Here is a 10,489-nt window from a genome sequence, read left to right as displayed (position 1 = left end):
TGGTGTTTTCTTGGCTAGATTGCCAGCAATTTGCTTATTTACTGTCACATCTCAGCTTCCTCCTCCAGTTCCTCCTCATTTTCACTATTTTCGCTGTCACTGTGGCTATCGCTGTCCATCCTCTGGAGATTTCTGTTACGCTGCACATAGGCATGTCTGTGATGTCGTGTCCGCATACACTCCTCATGTGTTGTTTTTGAAATACTGTTTGTCAGTGCGTTTAATTGTACCCATTGTTCTTCGTCTCTTATTGCTGTATATATATATATATATGTCTGTATCTGTGTAATCTAAGTGTAGTGTATGTCTATTGTTCGCGTATTGCCCGCAGAAAAAGACAGTGTGTTCTGGGGAACCTTCTTCCCCGCATGTGCATGTAGGTGTCTGCCTCAGACTCAGGCGGTTTAAGTGCGTGGGATAAGGTCCGTGCCCGGTTAAGAAATGTACCATACCGCGGCTGGGATCGATATGTCTCATTCTCAACCGCTCCCTTATGTCAGGGAGGAAGTCGTGCAGTCTACGTCCCTTATCACTTACATCCCACTCACCTTGCCATGTATCCAAACGCCAACTTTTAAGGTGACGTATCGTCTCTATGGGCACACCGGTTATTGTGTGTACCTTATCTAGTCTCCCCACCTTTAACCAGTACCTTGCAGCTCTGTATTTGATCGTGATATCTATGGGGCATATTCCTGGCACCACACACAGTGCATCCGCTGAGGTGGTACCGAAGGCTCCAGATAGCCTAAGTAGGACACTTCTCTGCCCTCGTCTGACGGATGCTTTGTTGGCGACCACGTTCAGTCTATGTGCCCACGTACTAGCTGCAAAGCTGAGTACTGATTCGAAGAGCGCACAGTGGTATGGTATACACCACTTCTATCAAACACTGAACAACGCGCTCCAGTACGCGGCCGCCAAATACATCGCTGGCCGCACTTCTCTGGGCGGCCCGCTGCTTCCATCGCTGGCCGTCTTCACACGCACGCTCCCTTACGTGGCCGAGAAATACATCGCTGGCCGCACTTCTCCGGGCGGCTCGCGGCTACCATCGCTGGCCGCCTTCGCGCGCGCGCGTTTGTCAGCGCACAGCAATTGGCTACGCCAGGAAACATTGCGATTGGTTTTCCCTGGAAAACAGCGACCCCAGCCGACGGCTCTATTAACAAGCAAGCCTTATATAAACCCGGCCGCCGCCGCAAACGACAGTTCTCTTCGGGAAGTGCAGTACGCCGTGTTCAAGCTGCTTGTGGATGACTCGCCGCACCACACGAGGTTACCTGGCCGCTCGCGGAAATCTTGCGACTTCACTAGGAGAGACTGAACTTCACTGGACTTGGGAATAATTACGGGACGTGCACCCCACCATGCACATTTGGACATTGGTATAACCAAACTTTAATTATGCATTACTTCTGAGTGTGAGCCTGGGTAGACGCTTGGCTAACGTAATTGTTAAAAAGTGATTTGTGATTTAATAAACCAGACTGAAGAGGTTATTGTGTTATTCATGGTTATAACAAGAACAGTTATTATTGTGATGTTCTTTAAGTTTGTTTTTGGGTTTTCAGAAATACTGTGGGAAGAAAGTTTATTTATGTTGCAGATAACGTGGAAGACGTTGCCCAACGATCACAACGAAAGTTCGACGTAGCTGTAAGTGGGCAAGGAATAAAACGAATGCTGCAAACTACCGCGAGCCATGGAAGAGCCTGGCCCGCGAGGGCGTGGAGCTTCCTAGGTCGTTGTTGGACAACGTCAAAGCAAGAGATATTCTGCTTTGTCTTTGTAAACAGATCGATCGAGTCTTGAAAGGTTCATGTAAAACGTATAGGCGGGTGACACATTAGGTGGGACCCGTTGCCTGTAATACTTCCACAGTTATTAAAAAGTTGTTAAACGGCAAAACCAGTAGTTCATCATTTAAAAAGTAGTATATATATATATAGGAAAGGAAGAGTTGCGGCGTCAGAACGAAAAGTGATACATCGCACAGCAACGAAGAAGGACATAAACAGCGAGCGTTACGTGGTGAAAACAAATCAACTGACAAAATAGAAAGTCTGTAATTAAACATAAATCCGCGTAACACTGCACATACAAAAACAAAACTGGTTATATTTGTTTGACGAGTGCTGAAATTGTATGATGCTCTTAAATCATTGTTCCTGTCAGAAGAAAAAGTACGTAAATTTCTGATGACTGTTTCGGAATCCGATGACTGAGCCGGGTTTTTGCGCTGTCAGATGAGTGTTACTTCAGAGACAAATATCTAAAATCGAGAAGGCAGGTAGCAGTATTGTATAGATAGCTGCTAGTTTGGAAGATGTTGTTGGAGTGGAAGGACGGCGTAAATAGGAAAAATTTGTACCACTAAAATCTTGTAGAAAATAGAGGCTGCGTCAGCCAGGGATATATCGAGAAATTTCATTCCTATGTTAACTGTATTGAACAGTTTTACGAAACATGAGGATTATTTTAAAAAATGATCGTCGAACTTGAAAGAATTTTCAATTTTCAAATTGATGTTGCTGGATTCAGAGCCTGCCTGGAATAAAGTGAGGACAATAACATTTCTGCAATATAAAAGATTATCAGTAGGCGATGGTGCACTGTTTGACCAGTTCTGCTTCCTCAACCAGTTCGCTGTATCACAACTCACCTAGAGTAATGATAATTGGTCTAGTAGGGGAGAGCGATGCAATGCCGTTTAGCGGAGTAATGCCGTGCACCGCTGTTTCCAGTTTCGTAGAGGCGATAAAGAGTTCTGTATAGTGCTGCCGCATAGGGGAAGGAACTACAGTCAGATCCAGAGAGCTCGTGAGCTGAGCTTTTAACGGCACAATTGCTTTCGACAATTGGTTTTATTTGATACCGACTGTTTTGTTACAAAATCAGCAGATCACGAGTGTAGCGGTAAGTGAAGTATGTTAATAGTAACAGTATTTAAAGTAGCTCTATTTAATCACTCATTGCCAGCCGGTGTGGCCGAGCGGTTCTAGGCGCTACAGTCTGGAACCGCGCGACCGCTACGGACGCAGGTTCGAATCCTGCCTCAGGCATGGGTGTGTGTGTGATGTCCTTAGGTTAGTTAGGTTTATGTAGTTCTAAGTTCTAGGGGACTGATGACCTCAGAAGTTAAGTCCCATAGTGCTCAGCGCCATTTGAACCATAATCGCTCATTTCTTTAACTGCCCAGGATGCACGTTTTTCCCCATGGTGAACGGTATTGCGCCATATAGTAATTTGTTTTAATGTTTTTGCGAATCATGTGTGTGCCATCTTACAAGCTGTATCTTTTATCACAGGAGGTGAGAAGAAGAGCTAGAACGGATCGAAAGGGCGAAAGAGTGGGCGGAACATGAAATTAATTGCGCAGTCCATGGTGTTATAGAAAATGGAAATCCACAGAGAGGAGATGCAATGTAGTATGGAACACCTTTATCTTCTGTAAGAGATAGATTATATACTGGAGAATGTTCTAAAATAAGTTTAGGAATAAAACCTACGGTTTCTAAAGAACAGGAAGGTAACATAGATAAGCATGTGCATTTGTTAGCAAAGACATCTTATGGAATATCTTCAGTGGACTTGAGAAGATTATTGGATGAATATGTCGAGGCAAATAACATTCATCAGAATCTTAATAAATCATCCAAAACAGTTGGAAAGGATTGGTTCACTGGATTACATACAGGAAATCCATCAGCATTCGTAAACCTGAGGCTGTCAGTCTTAATCGGATCTCAGCTTTTAAGGCAAGTGAAGTAGAACTCTATTTTCCCGAACCTCATCGCTGTAATGGACGTCCATAAGTTTGATGCCTCTAGGATTTACAATTTTGATGAAATGGGGATATCAGCAGGTCAAAAGTCAGTAAAAATTTTAACACCCAAAGGAGCTAAACATGCTGGCTCAGAAAAAAAGCTGGGAGCGTGGGAAGAACATTACTGTGTGTTGTGCAGTGAGTGCCAGTGGGGCATATGTGCCTCCCATGTTTACTTCTCCTCGGCTTGGGATGACCCCTGCCCTACAGGGAGCGTGACCACCAAATTCAATACATCAATGTAGTAGGAATGGGATTACCAAGGATCTCCTTAAAAAGTGACTGAACCATTTTGTTAACTTTATCAAGACATCTAAGAACGATACCACTCTTTTGACTTTAGAAAATCACACTAGCCATGCGTCCCAGAACAAGCCTATAACTTTTGCACTGACATTGGAATAGTAGTGCTAACACTACCACCTCACGGCTCTCATAGGCCTTGTTAAGCTTCATTTGATCAAGAATGTGACAGTTTTACGAAGTCTAACCTCCACCAGAAAATAACACCCTATGACGTTTTTCCTATCGTTAGCGAAGCCTTCGCGAGGATTGGAAATATTAAAAAGGATATCTCTGCTTTCAGCAGATACGAATTATCCCTCTAAATCCTACTAAATTTAGTGATGACGACTTCATGCTTTTGCACCCAGAAGAAAAGACAGCTTGAAGACCACAACTTGTTGAGGGTGACAGCGCTAATAACGTTGAAAGTAATGAAACACTTGTACTTTGTTCTTCAAAAACAACGACTAGTATCCTCGTCGATGCACACAAGATCAGCCTGCAGTTAGGCTACAATTCAAAGGTATTTCTCCATTACCTGGCCCTTTTAAATTGAAGAAAAGTGCCAGACAACAGCATTCCTCTATTTTCACTTTCAGTCCTAACAAAACTGGTTTAGAAAAATCTACGGGGGATAAAAAAGCAAAAGAAAGAATTATGATTAGGAAAACCAAAGTCTAAGGGAAAAAGCATGTTTAGAAAGTTTGCATCAGAGACAAGATCTTAGCAATCTGGTATAATGAAGTTTCGACGGAACATTTGTTCTGTGTCTTGATCATATGGTAATTTAGATTCACCGTTGTACAAATTCTGTAGTGATGATGGGATGGATGAGACTGGCTCTTTCGAAGAAACTCCTGTTCCAAGAAACATTGGAACATTTAATGACACCGATTGCGTTTACCTTCTCTGTGGTATGTTTGAGAAAACCAGGGAGCTCTGGTATGGACGTGTGATTTGCAGCGGATGCATTTATTCAAAAAGTAGTGGATATGATAGTGCCGACAAGTTTGTTTGTAAATACTGTCGCTGAAACAGGTGCTAATGTGAACAGAGACGTGTTGAGTTCTTTGTGCTACAACGTTATTTTACCAGTAAAAGGAGTTTTGATTTTTCTTCTCTGTCGGTAGTTTAATACGCTGTGAAATTTACATTTTCCAATTGTAAATGAATTCTAATGTTAAATTTTTTCAACTGTTTTATTTTTACAGAGTATTTGCCATTTTTTGCTTTATGTTGTATTACGCCTTACACGACACGGTATTACCCCATCCGTTGGGGTAATGCCATCTACATCTACATCTACATGTCTACTCTGCAATTCACGTTTAAGTGCTTGGCAGAGGGTTCATCGAACCACAATCATACTATCTCTCTACCATTCCACTCCCGAACAGCGCGCGGGAAAAACGAACACCTAAACCTTTGACCAATGACGTCATACGAAAGGCAAAGATGCAGCAATGGACAATCTATGAATGGAACGGATCATACTTGTAAACAAAAGAATGTAACATGCCATAAAATAATTCATTTAACGCGACTATTATTTACGCGCGAATTTCATTTAACCGAGCTGAAGATGACTGAAATAAATAAGAACAAGAGAGCAATTACGAGTGCATATATTATATTGTATTTTCCACATGTACTGCAAAAACGATCTAAATAATGAACCGTCGAATAGTTGGAATCGGTAACTAGAAGCAACCTATGCAGAGGTCATTTCTAGTTACCGATTCCAATATTACTGTTTGTTGCGCAAAAATCTTATATCACAAACGTGCTTAAAAATGATCTTGTTAGTGAACTACAGAATACGACTAGACTTTCAAAAAATGAAAATCTTTACACACGTTGCTGCAGACGCAAAGAAATAAAACGCAAAAATGACCAAACCGTGAAACCGATAACTGTACTACACGAAAGTCATACCAGGTACTGTAACTCCAAAACAACACTCCGTAAAACTGGTATATCAGGAATGAAAGTAAAATTAAGAGCAGTATAGCAAAAACATCGAAAAGCAAAACATAAAAGTGGCTACATAAAAAGAAACTTACCGCATATGAACTTCCAAAGGAGTCAAACGCCGAGGCTGACACGAGCGATATAAGGACATATGAAGAAATAATAATGTTAGGTCAAACTATAACGAAAGAAGCAAAATCCAGCATAACTAATGAAAAAAAAAATAAGAAACACAAACTGTCGGGCACGAATGAGGTACTACCCAAATCAGTTCTTCCCTATCACCCGCCCTCAGTCAGACGCAAAATTTTAAAATAATAAAGAAGATGAAACCACGAGTCAATCACATAAACCCTCCGGCAGAGACATAACAATACCCCTCGACCCACCATTGTAACCAGGAAATATTAAAAGGACGGAAAAACCTCCCTCCAGAGAAACCAAAAAAGTAGCACTCGCACAATACAGTAACATAAAAAAAAACGCAACGTAAAACAAGAAGAAACTATCAGACCCACCAACACCTAATTAACAAAACGATGCTTGTAGATTATGTTGACTACTTTCATCAAGGCAAGAAATAAATAACCTTTAGGAATACTCTTCCTCCAACAGTATTCATCTAAATGGCCTTGCATCATCTACATCTACATCTACATCTACATGACTACTCTGCAATTCACATTTAAGTGCTTGGCAGAGGGTTCATCGAACCACAATCATACTATCTCTCTACCATTCCACTCCCGAACAGTGCGCGGGAAAAACGAACATTTAAACCTTTCTGTTCGAGCTCTGATTTCTCTTATTTTATTTTGATGATCATTCCTACCTATGTAGGTTGGGCTCAAAAAATATTTTAGCATTCGGAAGAGAAAGTTGGTGACTGAAATTTCGTAAATAGATCTCGCCGCGACGAAAAACGTCTTTGCTTCAATGACTTCCATCCCAACTCGCGTATCATATCTGCCACACTCTCTCCCCTACTACGTGATAATACAAAACGAGCTGCCCTTTTTTGCACCCTTTCGATGTCCTCCGTCAATCCCATCTGGTAAGGATCCCACACCGCGCAGCAGTATTCTAACAGAGGATGAACGAGTGTAGTGTAAGCTGTCTCTTTAGTGGACTTGTTGCATCTTCTAAGTGTCCTGCCAATGAAACGCAACCTTTGGCTCGCCTTCCCCACAATATTATCTATGTGGTCTTTCCAACTGAAGTTGCTCGTAATTTTAACACCCAGGTGCTTAGTTGAATTGACAGCCTTGAGAATTGTACTATTTATCGAGTAATCGAATTCCAACGGATTTCTTTTGGAACTCATGTGGGTCACCTCACACTTTTCGTTATTTAGCGTCAACTGCCACCTGCCACACCATTTTTGTAAAACACCTGTAGAAATATAAATAGATTTAATATACCAAATATGAAACCATGAATTAGTAGGGAATTGACTGATTGATAAAATAAGATGTTCACAACTTCAGTTGATTTCGAAAATTAAGAAACACTTACAGATGGCTTAAGAGCACTGTATTTCCCTGCTCTCCCTTAAATCGTGTCAGGAGAAATGGACCAATTCCTTTGAACAATGTGGACAGGTAGAGTAGTATTCACAATTACTAAATCTGTGAGGTTTTACTTTAGTGTTCCAGGACACAGTGCTAACATGGAGAGAGTTTTCTCTGTCATGAATGTCCAGTGGATTGAGGAACGAAAAAGATTACAAGTACCAGCAGCTGAGGTGATAGTAAAATGTGTTATTAATTGTGAAACAAGCTGCACTGGCTTTCTGATTACATCATTCAGCGGCAGGATATTCTCTCTAAAGCTAAGAAATCCGTAAGCACCAAACGTAGAACAGAGCAGAAAATTGAAAATGGAATTGTCTTAGCTGTATACAACAAAAACTCTACATTTTAAAATATTTAAATATTTAATTTTTTGTCTCATAATGGAAGGATGTTAAAAAAAAGTAGAGGGATCATTTATTATATTGACACAAGTACTGTTTTATAATGCTGTTCTTTTAGGTTTGTTACATTAATTATACTTTGTTTTTAAGTGTATTTTATTTATTTTACTAAATTATTTGAATGTAGCCTTGTGTCGTCTACATGAGAAAATGCGGACCGGCTGCAGTTAGTAGAAGCGATCCTCATTTTACCGAGTCAAATGAGAGCATACAGACAAGCACGCGTCAGGCAATGTTTCAGCTCTGCAGCTGACTTGCCAGTTATAAAACGAATCGCCTGCTACTCGGTTTACACACGATGAACGAACTTGTAGGCGATTGATCACAAACTGCAGTGCTGACCATCTACCGTGTGAGCAGGCTCATTAATGCGCTAGCATGGAAGCGCGATAATTCTAAAAATAAAGGAATAGTGCCATTTCTAAATTCCGTACTATTTAATAGCTGATAACTGTCTGCACTGCTTCTAGACAGCCACACTGGAATGTGTGAAGTTTTGACTCTCTGATTAGTTAGTTGTCTTTTGTTTTGGGGAAAATAATTGGAAAAATACACTTAGGTCCACTAGTCCACAAAAAAAATTTCAAGTTTGTTCATCGTGAATTTGAGTACATCCAAGCGCAGTTGACTGGCAAAACTGTTAATGTGTAGCTGTACTTTTGCATTAAATCCTTTATTCAGCTGCATCCAGTGCAGTCTTTTGCCAGTAGTGATATAGTGTCTCTGTAGCCATCTTCCTTTTTTTAAGTACGGGCACGGTCGCAACGGCGGCTGCTTCTTCCTCCTGGAACAGCGTGATTCACCGATAGAAGGGCAGCTGCTACTTGCGGTGCCTTGGCAGAGGACCTGCTCGTGTTAACCATACGCTCCTATCGTGAGCGCCTCGCTACAGCGGTTCGCTGTCTCACCTTCCAATTTTTTTGCAGCTCAAGAGAAGTGGCCCGGTTTCAGCTTTCCAAATTACGTCCATTTTTAGTCACTTCACGAAAAATGTCCCGGTTTGTCGAAATCATGGCAACCTTAGGCATATTAAGTGTAGGGCTTAGATTGGCTACTCGTGTTGCGCTGCACACAGGGCGCTTTCTTCCACCTATGCTCCTCGTCCTCTTGACAGCAGACATCTCATGGCGCGACCATAGCACATTAGATTTTGGACCACGATGATGAATTAAACCCCACAGGGTCCGCAGCTCGTGGTCGCGCGGTAGCGTTCTCGCTTCCCGCGCCCGGGTTCCCGGGTTCGATTCCTGGCGGGGTCAGGGATTTTCTCTGCCTCGTGATGACTGGGTGTTGTGTGCTGTCCTTAGGTTAGTTAGGTTTAAGTAGTTCTAAGTTCTAGGGGACTGATGACCATAGATGTTAAGTCCCATAGTGCTCAGAGCCATTTGAACCAAACCCCACAGGACGATTTTGTCTAGTTCCATGTGTCTGGACGTGAACTGAGAGACGGAGAAGCAGAGAAGGAAAGGAGCTAAAACGTCATCTTGACGCGCCAGCAGCCGGACGCATGCGGGGTCATCGAAGCAGCACGCCTTGAACACGATAGTTTTTAGATGGCTGCCAAACATGTGTGAATTGGACCTTATATGCTGCAGTTTCATCATTAAAAGAAAAATAGGAAAAACACAGAAACCAATATCAACCATTCATTTTTTCATCTTAGACAAACCCCAGAAAGGGCTACCCCGCCATTAATGCCATACGGTCATTTCATTTAGAGTATTATCGAAAATATTCACATTGAAGTCTTTCCCCAGCGCTAGTTTTCTTTGGCCTTAAAAGTAGTTGTCCGTCAAGGGTGAAGCCATTACATGTACAAAGGAGCAGGGGATTAATTCCACTACTTTTCCTAGAAGAGACTGCGATACTTTTTCCCTTTGTCATCATTCCCTTCTCTCGTAACAGATTACTTCCCCAAAATAAATGCCTTTCGCTGCATGTAAGAATTTGCATCGCCATGTAGCTATTTCTGCTGCCTGCATTAGCATTTTTCATCACGAAATACTCTTGTACTTCAAAGACGGTCTTCAGAAGCAGTCACAACTATGATTTACTGCCCCCGTTAGTCAGTCGTATAAAGATTAATCTGAAGCAGAGTGCCCTGTACCGTGTAATGGTTGTCTATATTTGTAGACATGAGGCCGATTCACATCTTGAGTGAAAGAATATAAATTTTACAAAAGATTCAATTTTCTCTTCCTGCCTTTTGACTGAGGATATGAGCTTCCTGCTTCATTTACTCTGTCCGTCTCGTAATTTTCACTGCCAATACGAAAACAGACATTTCCTTACCCTAATTGCGGTTGTGGCTCGTGCCACTACTTTTGAAACTGTCAAGAGAGGTCCCTAATTTTCCGTTTCCCTCTTAAATTATTCGTCGATACTGCATACCAACTGACGCGATTGTCCCTTAAGTGCAATTCATTGTT

The sequence above is a fragment of the Schistocerca piceifrons genome, chromosome 5, assembly GCF_021461385.2.
Source record: "Schistocerca piceifrons isolate TAMUIC-IGC-003096 chromosome 5, iqSchPice1.1, whole genome shotgun sequence".
NCBI classification, from domain to species: domain Eukaryota; kingdom Metazoa; phylum Arthropoda; class Insecta; order Orthoptera; family Acrididae; genus Schistocerca; species Schistocerca piceifrons.
The sequence above is the reverse complement of the archived record's forward strand: the minus strand, read 5'-3'. Positions refer to the sequence as shown.